Raw genomic sequence first — 15,123 nt, forward strand, 5'->3', positions numbered from 1 at the left:
GCTTGGTTATGCTCAGGGAGTGCTCCTGGTTCTGCACTCAGGAATCATTCCTTGAGAAGCTACTATAATAAAAATCAAAATAGTTTGAAAATTAATGCAGAACAGGGAACTACACTCGTCATTTGAATTTAGGTCCCAACTTCAAGATGTTGCTACTTACCATATCTACTAGCTACTAGCTACCCATGTTTCAATAAGAATTACTGTGTTTATTTAAGGGTGACAGAAAAAGATTTTTAAGTTTTATATGTACTGGTTTCAAATATTTGTTGCTGGAGCACTGTATTGTTTTACAGCCTATTGTGTTATTGATGTGCTGTTTTGTTTACGGTTTTCTGTGACCACTGGAACCAATCGCCTGTGAGCTTAAACATCAGAAGAAAAAATCCGCACTCCTGGAAGCCAGAACTGTCCTAGACAGATCACTGGAAAAAAGATGTCAGCCATGATATATGCCTTCTTTAGAAGGTCTTTAGCCTCTATTTTCTTTTAATTTCTGACAAGTTCCACGAGGCTTGTCTGGTAGTTAATACACTCACATCCTGGCCTCGAAGGTCACATGACCTTCTCCTCTCTCTTCATCATCTACTTCCTCCATTGTGTCAGAACAAGTGTTATTCCATTGACTCACCTGAAAATACACCAGATCTCTCCATTGCCAGCCATAGCATCTATTCAATCAAGATTTACTAAACAAAGAAATATTTGCAGGGTTGATGGTTTCTTTGAATGGCCATTATCTATTCTACACCATGATGTTTTAGCATCCAAAATTACATGAACGGGACTAGATCTTGTGTGTGTGAATGCTTTTATTTTTTTGTGTGTAGCCGCACCTGATGGTGCTCAGAGCTTCCTCTTGGTTCTTTGCTCAGGAGTCACTCCTGGCAGGGCTATGGGGACATATGGAGTGCCAGGTAGTCAAGAAGGCCTACTGTGTTGAAGACAAGCAACCTACCCTCAGTATTATGTGTACAACCACTATCAATCTTTCTTTTAGCCAATTTATGAGACCTCCAGGGCTCTATGCATTTATGATGTGTGGAACCTCTCCAATATGATAGGTCCATACAACAGAATATTAGTTAGAGGAAGTAATGACACACTGTAGCAGAGATGAACTTTGAAGCATCATGATTTAAAAATGGCTGCCAAAAAGGTCACATGTCTTAAGATCCATGAATATGAAGGGTTTAGAGATAGAAAATTCAAAAAGAGAAAAGAGGAGTGTTGCCTGGAACCAGAGGAGAGAGAGAATGGAGAGGTCAGTGAGTAGTGAAGAGACTGTTTTTGGAAATGATGAAACTGTTATGGATAAAATCATGGTAACTGTCACTGTCCTCCCGTTGTTCATTGATTTGCTCCAGCGGGCCCAGTAAGGAATCCATTGTGACAATTGTTACTGTTTGGCATATCGAATATGTCACTGGTAACATGCCAGGCTTTGCCGTGCGGGGGGAGATACTCTCAGTAGCTTGCCGGGCTCTCGGCGAGGGGTGGAGGAATCGAACTCGGGTTGCCTATGTGGGCCACTTGCAAGGCAAATGCCCTACCCGCTGTGCTATCGCTCCAGCCCACGGATAAAATAATGGTAATAGTTACAAAACTAGCAAGTGTAGCAAATGCCACTAAAATTTGTCATAAATCCTGGATCCTATGAACAAAATTGCTTATGCAGGTGTGTATCTTAAAAGGGTACAAGTTCTCTCTCCTTTACTCATTTCCTAGAAGTACCTAGGAAAGTTGGAAATAACTGTTGGGCTGTGTCAGATTTTATTCTTCTTTTCAAACTTTAAACTATGTAAATACAGAACATCTTACCGTTTTCACGTTAGCAATCGAAGGCCGTCACACACTCCCCTTTGGTCCCCTAATCCCTGTGCTGGCCAAGGTGTTCTTACTCTTTTCCCCTTAGGAAATACTTAAAACACTTCAGCTCAATATCTGTCCCGCGCCCCGAAAAGAAAAACTAGTCACCACTCTCAATATTCTGCAGCTTGATTTTTGTTTCTTTGGTCTTTGCAGGTTTAACACTTGGTGGTTGTTTTGTGGTCACAGCCCGTGATGCTGGGAGAAGCAGGCTGTCTGCCCAAGACCCAGCAGGAGCTCCAGAACGAACTTCAGCTCTTTGAGCTCTCTCTGACCTTGTATGTGACCTGTTCTTTTTAACCTATCTTATTTTCCCACTTCTGTTGTTCTTTTGATCAATGGCACAGAGTTTTCACTTAAAAACATTTTAATGTAACCCACCAATTTTCCCATCATGCCCAACTGGTGTTGCGGTCTTTCCCCGCAACACCAGTTTCCTTCCCTTTCATTCATCCCCCCATATGTCTCCCAGGACCATCGCTTTCCACCACCGTCTTCCCAGCTTCCAGAAGAGCCAGTCCCAGCTGCTCTGGGAGTGGTGACCTAGTCCGCATGTCACAGACCGGATTCTCCCACGGCCCAGCCTCCAAAGCCATTGATACCGTTGGCTTTTGTGTGAGCTTCCGTTAATATCGATGTTTGGATCAGGTAGCAGGCACCAGGCACCACGGAAACCCCGAGAGGCCCCCTGAAGCTCATAAATTTTGAGCTCCTAAGTCAGTAAGGTCAGGATGCTGTGGTCTGAAAGACACTTTGGCCACCTTGGGGAGTTTGCAAATCCAAAGAACTTAGTCATATAGACCTCATTGTTGAAACGCTCTGGCCTAGTGACCCACTTATACTGGCTCTGAGTATTGTTGGGAAGAAGAACTGAAATGGTGTATCTAGGGTGGCTGAAACACGGGCAAGAGTGCGTAGCGATTGATCTTTACATGTTCCAAGGCTGATGATCGGGCTTCTCACTACAATTGTTCTCTTTGCTTGGTCCCGGTTTACAGTAACCCCTGAATAAATCAGAGGGCCATTGACTGTTCATCTGTAGGTTCTCTCCCCGGTCTATGTGTTCGTATCCCACACCTTGATTATTTATAGATAGACCACCCACACCTTTTGGAGTTATAAATCTCTTTTTTTAACAATGGACATCATGAAACATAAAGACAGCCTCTGTGAAACTATTTTTACTTTTCATCAGGTCATCTTGTTTTACCAGTCCTCCAACTTCAGCCTATTCCATTATTTTATATTGAACCAAACCCCCTCACTGTACCATTTCTCCCATTCTTTATGGTAGGAGATTGGTGAAGGAGGCATGCTTGCCTGTGCTCAGGGCTTACTCCTGGCTCTGCTCAAGGATAACATCTAGTGAAACTCGTGGGACCACAGAGGATTCCAGGGATGAATATTGTTTCAGCCTCCTGCAAATGCCCTAGCAGGTATACAATTTATCTGCCTGTCCGCCCAAACCCCTCACCCCCCAACCCCTACCCCTGCAACTCTTCATCCAGACCATAAAATTTCTCCTCTTAAGGGCTTTACCCTGAGCCAAGTTTCTCTTTCGTAGATTCTTGTCTGTTTCCACTTTTGTCCCGCCTCTAACTTCTTTTTCTTTCTCATGAATGCTCATCCCCGCCAAATAACCAACACAGTGGAAAGCCTCTCAACATTCAGAATTTTATTACTAATCTATTAAGTTATACGGATCTATTTATTTCTAAAACAAATATATCAGAATAAATGAAATGTGTATGGCATTTCAAGTGTTTGTCTAAGGCAACCATCTGGTAATAAAGTGGCATCAACCATTCCAGCTACTTAGAGCCATAGAATTTAGAGATGTCCATATCTTTTTTCTCTGGCTAAAAAACTGCACTTTCCCCAAAGAGGTGTGTTTGGCAGTGTTCTCACGCTCCTGCTGAGCCTTCCTCTTCATAGCCTCACACTCTGGTCTCTGCTCCTTTGTGATGGACTTTGATATGACTGGCTCGGGAACATTGGGCTTTCTCCATGGAACTGGATGGAAACGGAAGTCTTGGAGTAAAAACTGACTCTGACATTTGGGTGGAGCCTGGCTCTTGGTCCCAGAGACAGGAAGAGGGCCCCACTGGAGAGAAGTGCTAGCTGTTGTCTTCTAGGGAGCAGGCCTAGAAGTTGCAGGCTGAGAATTAGGCCGGCTAGTAGAGCACAGCAAAGCTGATCGAGATGGGTTGGTCGAAATGGGCTGAGCTGGTCTGGCAGGACGTGAGCAAGATACAGTCGCTGGCCGGGATGAATTGGGGGCAGTTGTCTGAGCTGAGTTGCAAGAGCCAGGCCTGGCAGGGTAAGCTGCAGCAGGACGATGTGAAGACAGAGACTGTGGTTTCCGAGGAACACGTCGAGCTTGTGGCTTATCCATGGTAAGAAAAGGCAAAGGTATCAATTTGACCTTCCCAGGAGGTGGCAGCTCAGACTGGGATGGAGCCGAGGGTTCTTCAGCACTGCTGCTTGGTTTCTGACCTTTGACCTGAGTTTTCTCAAGACCTTTTTCATGCCGTGTAACACCTGGCTGTGGTTTGACAGCTGAGGAGGGCTGGACGTCTTTGGGCTTCTTTGAACCACCCAGGACACTAGAGGAGGAGGGTCCAGGCTTTGGACCCCTCTTCTTCTCCAGTGCCTCAAACTTTTGCGCAGACTCCAGCATGTGCATGCCCTGGTTGCTGTGGGACTTTTTAAAGGCCTTTTGGCAAAGCTCAGGTTGACTGAACTTGCGTTTCATCCTGGCAATGATTGACTTCTCTTCTGCCTTCACCTTGTTCCCTGTCTGCTTGTTGTCATCAGCTTTCTTGGAGGTTTCTCTGGCCATTTTTGTCTTCTCCTGCCCATGGCTCTTGGTCCTGCTGCTCCTGCTGGACGCAGCTTTCTGAGGTTTGCTGTTACGTTTGGCCTTGGTGACAGGACACCTATCACTGGCTGCAGCATTACAAACAATTCCTGCTCCCCCCAGCAGGAGTTCTGAGTCTTTGGAATGGATTTTGGCCTTGGGTTCTCCCTCCAGAGGCTCAGAGGCCCGGTTTTTGTTCATCCGTGTTGGGTGGGAGGTTCCCTTAGTGCCACCGGATTTTACCAGGCTGTTGCTCTTGGCTGAGAGGATCTATGCAGGCCAGGAGCTGGTGGATATCAGGGAATTCTAAAGGGCACATTAGAGGATCTTGGTTTTCTCTTGGAATCTGGTAGGTATCCAGAGACTTTGAAAGCCCAATGTTCATCTCATCCCAATTCTTATCTGTTATTTCCTGAGTTGGAGCTGGGGGCAGTGCCAGGTTCCTTTGTGCTGAATCTATTATGGGAACATCCAGGAGCTCTGGTGGTGGCTTACTCTCAAGTGTTTGAATCCTGCTGCTGCAAGGCATGGGTAATTCTGATGTTGGTGTCAGACAAAATATCTGATCAGAATATTGCAATGCCAGGGGAGTTTCGATCCCCGGGGAATTTATCACTACAAAGGAACCAAGGAAGAAATCAGTCCCCCTTAAACGAGATACTCCCTCCAGACAACCCGTGGTGTCACAATTGGGCACCTTCTGGCAATGGGCCAGGCATTGTTACTGGCTCTTATGAGGATCATGTACAGGGCCCTGAGCTAGAAGATTGGAGGTAACTGCTGTATTTCTTATTGTTGGTCATGTGGTGCCGCTGTTTTCTTTGCATTTGAAAGATTTTCTGTCTAAACCGTACTTACAAATAAGAGACTTGGAACAGAGGACTAGCGCTGTTGGTAAAGCACTTGCCCTGCACACAGCTGACCTTAGTTTGATCCCCAGCATCACGTATGAGCACCTAAGCACCTTCGTATGTGATCCTGAGCACACAGCGAGGTGCAAGCCCTGAGCACTGCGGTCTGTGTCCCACATTCTGCCTCCCCCAAACTAAAGCTTGTTTTTCAACTGGAGATTTGAAAAGTACTAAATGCTATAAATAACTTAGCATAATATCATCAAATTCTTCACTTTCCTCAAAAAAAATACCCAGAAATTCGTATCGTGGTATAAAAGAAGGAATGAAGCACCACCTCCTCATTAATTGTGTGCTTAAGTACAGATTCTAGGTTTGATAACTTTGGACAGGATCTCTGAGTATATTGTGTATTCAGAATCTTGTACATTAAAGTAAGGGAAATTTAATGTGTTTTCATCACAATAAGAGATTTCAAATGTCTTCAGGAATTACAAAAACAATAATGTTAGAAACGGAGCTTATTGTTACTGTGGTCATCCTTGCGGACTGAGCAACTATGAAAATGTGACATTCCTTGTTATGCTACTGAAGTTTTCTTCTAGGAAACCTAGGTGGTCTTTATACTAGCATACCTTCCAATCTGCATGAGAAGCTCTGATATCGAGTGTGAAAATAAGGTGCTTTAAAATGAGTGAGGGGAGTCTAAATGTCAACTGAGTTTATTTAACTTCAGGTTTCATACATTTAAAAATCTCAGTGTATTAAACTTAAATGCCACCTGTCAATGGACAGTTTCTCACTTGCAGACTGGACCCCAAGTTTTGAATCCCAGAACTCCCTTCTTTCAGTTTTACTCACCTTGATAACAGGATTCCGTGATAGGTGGAGCTGACACAGAGTAATAGACTCCAGAGGTCGTGGCTGGTGGTCGGTTCTTTGGGAGCTGGACCTCCTTTAGAACCATAACCATTTCTGGGGATGCATTGCTGTAAGCTTGGAGGGCAGAGCCCCTACCTCCTTTGAATGTCACAGAGTCATTGGATTGTAGGCAGGGACCAGGTTCTCCAGAAACGAGAGATCCCGGAGTGCCCTGATGATAGTTAATCACCTGGCTTCCTTCCTGGTAGGAAAGCGACAGGCTGTAACTCTGATTTGGAACCTGAGATGGTGTACTTTCAACAAGTCTGGTAGAGAGTGATGGGTACAGAGACACCATGTGGTTGGTGTCTAAGGTTTTCTCACAGCGAGCTGCCATAGACATGGACGAGACAGTGGTGTCTTGGTCAAGGATAGTCACAGTAAAGTCTCCCAGGTAAGGCTTCTTTTCAGTACTTCCTGCAATATCCCACTCCGAAAGACTTGGGTAGGAAGCAGACCAAGTGGATAGCTGGCTCTGGCCAGACACACCAGACAGCATTGTTGTGCTCAAATATTGCTCAAGATAGGCACTACCCATGAGTGGTTGGAAAGAGATGCCAGAATCTGAGGGCAGGGGCCAAGCAGATCTACCAGCTGGAGTAGATATGCTGGAGTAGTTGCAGACACTTCCTGTTAGGGAAGCTGCATTGCTCACCATGGGAACGGTAAGCTGCAGAGAATGTGCAGTTCCCAATCCAGATGGAGTTTGAATATTTTCTGTAAGGAAAAAGAGGGTCATGAAAAAATTCTGTGAGACTGATAATCTCCGACAACTTTTTTTGTTCTTTTTGGGTCACACCCAGCTATTCACAGGGGATACTCTTGGTTCATGCACTCAGGTATTACACCTGGCAGTGCTCAGTGGGGATCATATGGGATGCTGGGAATGGAACCTGGGTTGGCTGCATGCAAGGCACACTCCCTACCTGCTGTGCTATAACTGTAGCCCCCTTTGACAACCTTTGAGAAGAGCAAAATTCACTTAAAGTTTCAAGTATAGACAAGCTTCTAATACCAACAGTCAAATAAGTTACCAAAAGTCCAAACAATTTTGGGTGGTGGAAAGGCTGGAACATTTTGACACTTTGTGTATTGGGCACTGTGCCCCAAAGTGAATACAGAGCTATAGAAGTCTCTGGTGATGTTGGTACACGGATTGTTTGCTAATAGCTAGTTACTCCTTGTCCTAGCTCTTCCTGTAGCTTGCTCTCCTGTTGAAATTTACATTGTTGCCTAGAATGGAAGCATTTTACAACTAGGAAGTCCTATGAGAATGACTAACATTTTATTGGAGAAGAAAGAAACCCGAGGCCCAGAGATGGCCTAGAGACTTGTTCAAGCTTTCCCATTATATCTACTAAGATTGGGGTGGAGTGGAGTTTAGACCAATACCCGGCAGTGACTTGGGCTATTCCTGGCTCTGAACTCTGGACTGACCCCTTGTAGTGCTCAGGAGACTGGATGCCATGAAATACCACTCTTACTAGTTTAATCTTCAGGTTTGTCTTTTTTTTGTGCAGTTCCTATCTATTACCTACGGCTCACTTATAACTCAATCTACATGATGAAGGTTCCAACCGTACACTGGTTTCTGATCCTCCCTCAAAAATGAGTACTTTAGTTTATCTCAAGATGTGCTTTTGGAAGGAAGACTGTTGTTTAAATTCTGAGTCTCAAGTTGCTTTCCTGCAAAGGAGTTACTTACAACTCTAATTAAGAATAATGTGCACACATAAATAGAAGTTGTCTATTTCACGTGATTTACATGGGAGAAGTATAGAGATCAAGAAAAAAATCAAGAAAACTATGTATCACAGATCTGTAAAACGAGTATGTAGATATTAATGAAATCTGGGCTATATGGCAAACAGCATAGTACAGTAATTGATTGAGAGAAGCCCCAAGTGTAAGCCCTGACCAAGAGTGAATGTCGTCCACAAACACAACAAAGAAAACAATACAATAAGTTTATTAAGAAATTGTGTCATGTCTATGATATGAAGATAAAATTCTATTTTAGCAAAATCTACTAGCCAAAAATGGCAATAGAAGGTGATTTTTGAGAGTAGAGCTTACCAGTCCATAAAACAGAAGATTTACCAGAAACTTCCATAACAAGCAGAAAATATAATTATAATGTGATTGCATTTCGTATCTAGTATATGTATTAAAGGAACATAAAGCAGAAATAAATATAATAATTACAAGGAAGTGGCATTAATATTCTATTCATACCTCTGCATATCAGACGTAAAACAATGGTTTTTAAATAGAGTTTACCATTCCAGTAAATAACATAAGAAGCAGAAAAGACCATTTAAAAAATGGTCACAAAATTTCAGATTTATTTTTTAAAACTAGATCACAAGAATCTTTATCAACCAGGAAAATGTCATTCCCAAAGTTTCAGAAACAGTCACCGAAATCCCAGTTAAATATTTTTAATGTAGGAAAACTCAGACTCCACAAAACTGAAATCAATGTATACTTAGGCATCTGAGACTTGACTTTTCTATTTCTTCTTAGGATCTAAAAGCAGATGTCGACTGCTATCAAAATGCTTTCATGTTAGGAAGGAACTACTTTTTTTTCCCCTTTTTTGGTCAGACCCGGTACTGCACAGGAGTTCCTACTGGCTCATGCACTCAGGAATTACTCTTGGTGGTGTTCAGGGAACCATATGGGATGCTGAGAATTGAACCCGGGTTGGGGTGGTCAGGTGCAAGGAAAATGACCTGTCCACGTGCAAGGCAAATGTCCTACCTATTGCTCCAGCCCAGAAAGAAACTTTGTGAAGATGACAAGTTGCCTTCACCTGGACCCTACATATCACACAAAAGAATCCATTCTCCTGATTCAACGTAGAAGATATCACTTCTTTATTTTAACAGGCAGACCATACATGTACCTTACAAGCTAGAATGTAATAAAAACATTGAAGATGATGTATCTTCCATTCCCCTAGGTAACCACTATTAGTTATTTATAGGAGGTATCATTTCTAAAACGTGTTTGGATTCAAAACCGCCAAGTGCCAACTGTGTTCTAGAGACACAGAACCACACAACCATGGTTTTAGGATAGGTTGTTTTTCCTACTGGTACTCTTCTCGAGACATAGTATGTTTTCTAGTCCCAGAATTGATTAAAGTCAACTGCTTTGACTGGCTCTCAGCATCACTTAATCACTTAACTTCCCGTTAGTCGTCGATTTGCTCGAGCGGGCGCCAGTAACGTCTCCATTTGTCCCTGTCGCGTGCTAGTGTAGCCCAATGGCATCTCTTCGCTCCGGGAACATGGAGGGCCTCAAACCGATCGTTCATGATCTTGACAAAGAAGTCTGACCATCTGGTAGGTGGGCGGCCACGCGGTCTCTTGACATCCCGTGGAATCCAATCAGTAACAGCTCTAGTCCAACGGTCGTCTTTAAATCTCATTACGTGACCAGCCCATCTGATTTTCGACACCTTGGCAAATGAGACAGCGTCCCTGATCCTTGATCGTCGACGGATGTCAGAACTCCGGATTCGTTCTCTCATTTGAGTGAAACGTGATATTCCAAGCATAGCTCTTTCTATTCTTCTTTGGGAGACCTGAATGGCGTTCTCATCTTGTTTGCGTAGGGCCCAGGTCTCTGAGGCATATGTTAATGCAGGAAGAACAGTGGAATCAAAGAGATGTGCCTGGAGCCGGAGGTTCTTCGTCCTCTTAGCTATTTCTTCGACGTTCTTGAAGGCGTTCCAAGCCGCTCTCTTCCTCCTGCGCAGCTCGGGTGCCAGGTCATTTGTCATGTTGACCTCTCGACCTAGGTACACATAGCTGTTGCATTCGGAGATGGTCGTTCCATTGAGAGCGAATGGGGCGTCAGGAACAAGGCAGTTTCTCATAAACATTGTCTTCGTAAGATTCAGCTGTAGTCCTACCTTTCCATACTCACGGTCAAAGTCGGCCAGCATTTGTGCCGCTTGGCTGATGTTTGGTGTTATTAAAACAATGTCATCAGCAAAGCAGAGGTGGTGTAGTTGCCGACCATCTATCTTCACTCCCATTCCTTCCCATTCCAGTCGTCGCATGATGTTCTCGAGGGTGGCACTGAAGAGTTTTGGTGAAATGGTATCACCCTGCCGCACCCCTCTCTTGACATCAACGATCACTTCTTTGTAGAATGGTGAGATCCTGGTAGTGAATCCGCAATAGAGCTCACGGAGGATCCTGATGTATTGGGCTTGAATGCCCTGATTGGCTAGGGCTTCAATGACCGCTTCCGTCTCAACAGAATCAAAGGCCTTCTTTAAATCAATGAACGTTAAGCAGAGCGGCATCTTGAACTCCCGAGAAACCTCAATGAGCTTGGTTATCGTGTGGATATGGTCGATGGTGCTGAATCCTTTGCGGAACCCTGCTTGCTCACATGGTTGTCCTTCATCTAGTGTTCTGCTAATCCTATTCAGGATGACTCGAGTGAACAACTTGTAGATGACAGACAATAGGCAGATCGGGCGATAGTTGCCAATGTCATGGATGTCTCCCTTCTTGAACAGTAGTACGGTCCTGCTGGTTTTCCATTGAGATGGAACCTTGCATTCAGACAGGTAGCGAGTGAAGAGCCGAGCCAGTGTATTGATGAGTACTGACGGCAGGTTCTTCAGGTGTTCAGGTCTGACCTTGTCTGGGCCGGGTGCTGTTTGCTTCTTTACTGACGAAATGGCGTGTCGGATTTCGGAAGGGAGAACGTTGGGAACGACATACCCATCCTGTGGAATTTGGTATGTCGGCAAGTGGACATGGCTATCGAAGAGATTTGAGTAGAAGTCATGGATAATCTTCTCCATTGCCATTCTGGAGGATGTGATGGATCCATCAGGACGTCGGAGGGCAGTCATCTTGGTCTTATAGTTGGCGAAGGACAGGCGGGCGTTACGAATACTTTTCCCGGCTTCTGCCGCATCTACCAGTACTTCTGCTCTTCTCTCTTTGAGGTCTTCCTTGATCGCATCTCTGCACTGCTTTGCGAGCTCGGACGTTAGCTTGCGGTTGCCTGAGGCATGCGCCAAACCACGCTGGCGAATTAGCTCAAGAGTTTTCGAAGATAGGCGACTTTTTGTGGCTATCTCTCTCTTGGCGTTCCTCGCACATTTCGTTGTCTACGGCTCTCAGCATATTGAACTATATTCCTTCTGTTTTGAGTTGAACTATTTGGTTCTCTCCAACATTCTATCTCAAACTGTTTCTCCTCCATGATAATTTTCCTCCATAATCTTTTGTTCCTATTTTATTCTCTCTCATATCATCTTCTACTTCTTGGCTTCTGTTGGTCAAAACTGGTTGAAAATGACCCTAAATTTCCTTACCTTTGAGTACTTGCCTCCCTACCACTCTGCACTCCACACCTTCCCCACAATCCAGTTTTTCTTATCATCTAGTTTAGGTAGAAAACTTAAAAAAACATGATAATGACTTTTGGATAGCACTAAAATTAAACTACTAAATTATAAATAAAAGTGGAGAGACTGCTACAGATAAAACATCCTGGTATATTTTATGTTTTCTACCAAAACTATCTTCTATGTTTCTGTCTAAATATTGTCTCTGATTGACCTTTTTTCACGGGTATCATGTCAAAATCACTATTACAAGGAAAAATAACAGAGAGAGTGAAAACTCATATACAAATATTTGCGGTTGTGAGTATGTATCAAATATAATGTAATCAATGAAGAAAAACACTTTGTGAGAGAAAGGAAGTCAGTGTCTAAAATCACACAGAAAATATTATATCAAGCTAAAATAAGGCTTAGCATATTCTAGTTGAATACTTTCCTCTCTTATGACATGCTGCTCTTCCTTAAGTTTAGGGATAAGAAATCTCATGAAAAGCTTTGAAAAATATTATTCCTTACCTGACATGATCAGAAACAGGAAATATCAAGGAAAGGTAAATGAGAAGAGGAGACGATATGAGAGTACATCTGAACACTGAAGCGGGAGTCCACAAGTGTCCAGTACAGATGACTGATCACTGGTGATTGGTCATTGGTCTCTGGTCACTTGTGATGATCCAAACGTGTTTACGAACAATTGCAAGGAAGCCCCAAGGTTCTACCAGGTGCTGATAGGTTTGGTGGGGAAATGATGTCATAAAGCAGGCAGTTGAAAGGTAGAGGCTAGCCAATAGGGAGTTCATATTCCCAAGAAGAAGACTGGATTGGAATAGGCTGAGAGGTAGACTTAAGCAAGCTAGAGAGATGGAATCTTACAAGATAGTTATAACAGTTTCACCTTCCTCAGACTCTTAGGTTACTATTGCCTTAGGTTAGGGCAATACTCCTATTATACTGATGAGCTTACATATTTCATTAAAAAATCAAGAATTACTAGGTAATAATTTATATTGCCTAGTTAACCAACAACATTAAGTTACTACTAGTGAATTTTGTATAATGTTTAATAATATTAAATTATGTGTTAATGCTTTATAATATACATTATTACTTACTTTAGGGTTAGGAAATGATGAATTCTTGTGAGCAATCTTCCAGTAACAAAAAACCCAAATTTTAGGGTGTTCCGGTTCTAATCATGCACCCAGAAAGAAGAGAAGGAAAGGATAGAATAGATGAAACATTGTCTGCCAGCTGTAAACTTGTGCCAGGCAAACAGAGAGTAATGCTCTGTAGGGCCTTTTAGATTTAGGGGACAATATAGCCAAAAATAGAATATACAACTTTAAAAATCTTTTATGTATTTATTTTGATTTTGGGACCTCACCTAGCCATGCTCAGGGCTTGCTCCTGGCTCCACACTCAGGAATCACTCATGGAGGAGAAGCTCAGTAGACTGGGTGCAGAGAGATACCCTGCTCACTGAATTCTCTCTCCTGGCAAACAACTTTTTATTTTACGCATGCCTACTGATTCTCTGTGAACTACACTAGCCTCTGCTCTCCAGGTCCCTGTGGCATGTTTATATACTTCCTCACTGTCCTTAATATCTCTGTCAACGCCAACAATGGTTCAACTGTAGGGATCTGCTGGGGTTAGGGTATCAATATTGCATTATATTGACCTGCCATGAGAGCACTGAATGCTGCACAGGTGCACAGGTGAGCCTAAAGCTTGGCCAATCCACGTGTTTGTCTACTTCTGTGTTTGTGTCATTCTCTGTGACTGACCACTGCTGAATGGAGGTTCAAGGTGACAATTGGATTTGGCAGATGAGAAACAATTTAGACATATTGTAACCAATTGTTGTGATCAACAAATTATACCATCTATTAGAAAATTCCAAGTAGTGTGCGATAATTGGGGACCTCTAAAAAGATTCAGGAAGAACACAAGAAATACTTGTAGGCAGTTGTCATTTAAAATAATGTCACCTGGATCAAAGTGATAATCCAGTAGGAAATGCACTTGCCTTGCTCATGGTCAACCTGGATTCAATCCCTGCCATCCCAATACGTATGGTCCCTTGAGGATTTTCTTCAGACATGGCAAGCACCCTACTCACTGTACTATCAATCCAGATAGCCCTTGAAGAGTGTGTGGTGTGTATTTGTGTGTGTGTGTGTGTTATGTATGTGTGTTTCTGTGTGTGTGTAGTGAGAGAGGTTTTGGGCCAGCCCCAGTGATACTCAGGTACTCGTGTCTCTATGCTCAGGAGTGTCTCCTGGTGGTGCTCATGGGACCATTTGTGTTGCTGGAGAAAGAAACAGGGTCAGTGACATGGAATATTAATAAAGTAAGCCCTACATAATTCCTCAGTACTGGAGCAGAAATATATTTTAGAAGTGAAAAAAGATGAGCCAGTAGGAGTCAATGCAAAGACAGAATCAGGCACTTTGCTGGGGAAGGATCACTCAAGTGGCCAAGGACTGATTTCATACTACAACTGCGGAGATGAGCAGAGACTGAGACAGATCCTCAAAGAGTAAACAATTTACTGTGTGTTTTTTAAATAGAAAATATTTTCTGATCTCTAATTAGCAAAAGGAAGTAAGAAAGGAAGACTGAACACAAGAAATAAAGAGAGAAAGAAAGAGAAAGAGAAGAAAGAAAGAAAGAAAGAAAGAAAGAAAGAAAGAAAGAAAGGAAGGAAGGAAGGAAGGAAGAAAGAAAGAAAGAAAAAGACATTTGAAAGGAAGGGAAGAGGGATGAAAGGAAGGAAGGTAGGTTGGAAAGTAGAAAAGGAAGGAAGGAAGGAAGGAAGGAAGGAAGGAAGGAAGGAAGGAAGGAAGGAAGGGAGAAGTTTTCTGCTGCTGGGGCTGGCTCCATTGGACCACCCCACCTCCTGGATGTCCTAAATAAAGCAGGCTGGCATGGGGTCTAGGGGCATGTCTATGGTGTATTGTTCTGTGCTCTCTTCTGAGAGATTCATTGTTGAGTCTCTGGATCATGGCCATTGATGAGGTTATATGGCACCAGAGGTGGTTTGTGGGTATGACTGCCAAGCTGCTGGAAACAATGGGAGTTGGGAAGAGGTCACACATTCTCTGATTTCATTGAGCCTGGAGTTTTCAGTCAGAAGTCCCACATACCTGAGTTTTCCTGCAGATCACTCATAGATGAGGCTTGTCTATACATGCCGATAGTGGACATGATGATGGTTTTCAAGTCCTGGAGGTTTT

General features: G+C 43.3%; 1 pseudogene; it reads right to left on the bottom strand.

Moving 5' to 3' along the window:
* Positions 1 to 3,680: 3,680 nt before the first annotated feature.
* Positions 3,681 to 7,195, bottom strand: LOC130040718 (uncharacterized protein C2orf78-like; annotated as a pseudogene).
* Positions 7,196 to 15,123: the final 7,928 nt, after the last annotated feature.

The sequence above is a fragment of the Sorex fumeus genome, unplaced genomic scaffold (assembly GCF_029834395.1).
Source record: "Sorex fumeus unplaced genomic scaffold, SorFum_2.1 ptg000095l, whole genome shotgun sequence".
Taxonomy (NCBI): domain Eukaryota; kingdom Metazoa; phylum Chordata; class Mammalia; order Eulipotyphla; family Soricidae; genus Sorex; species Sorex fumeus.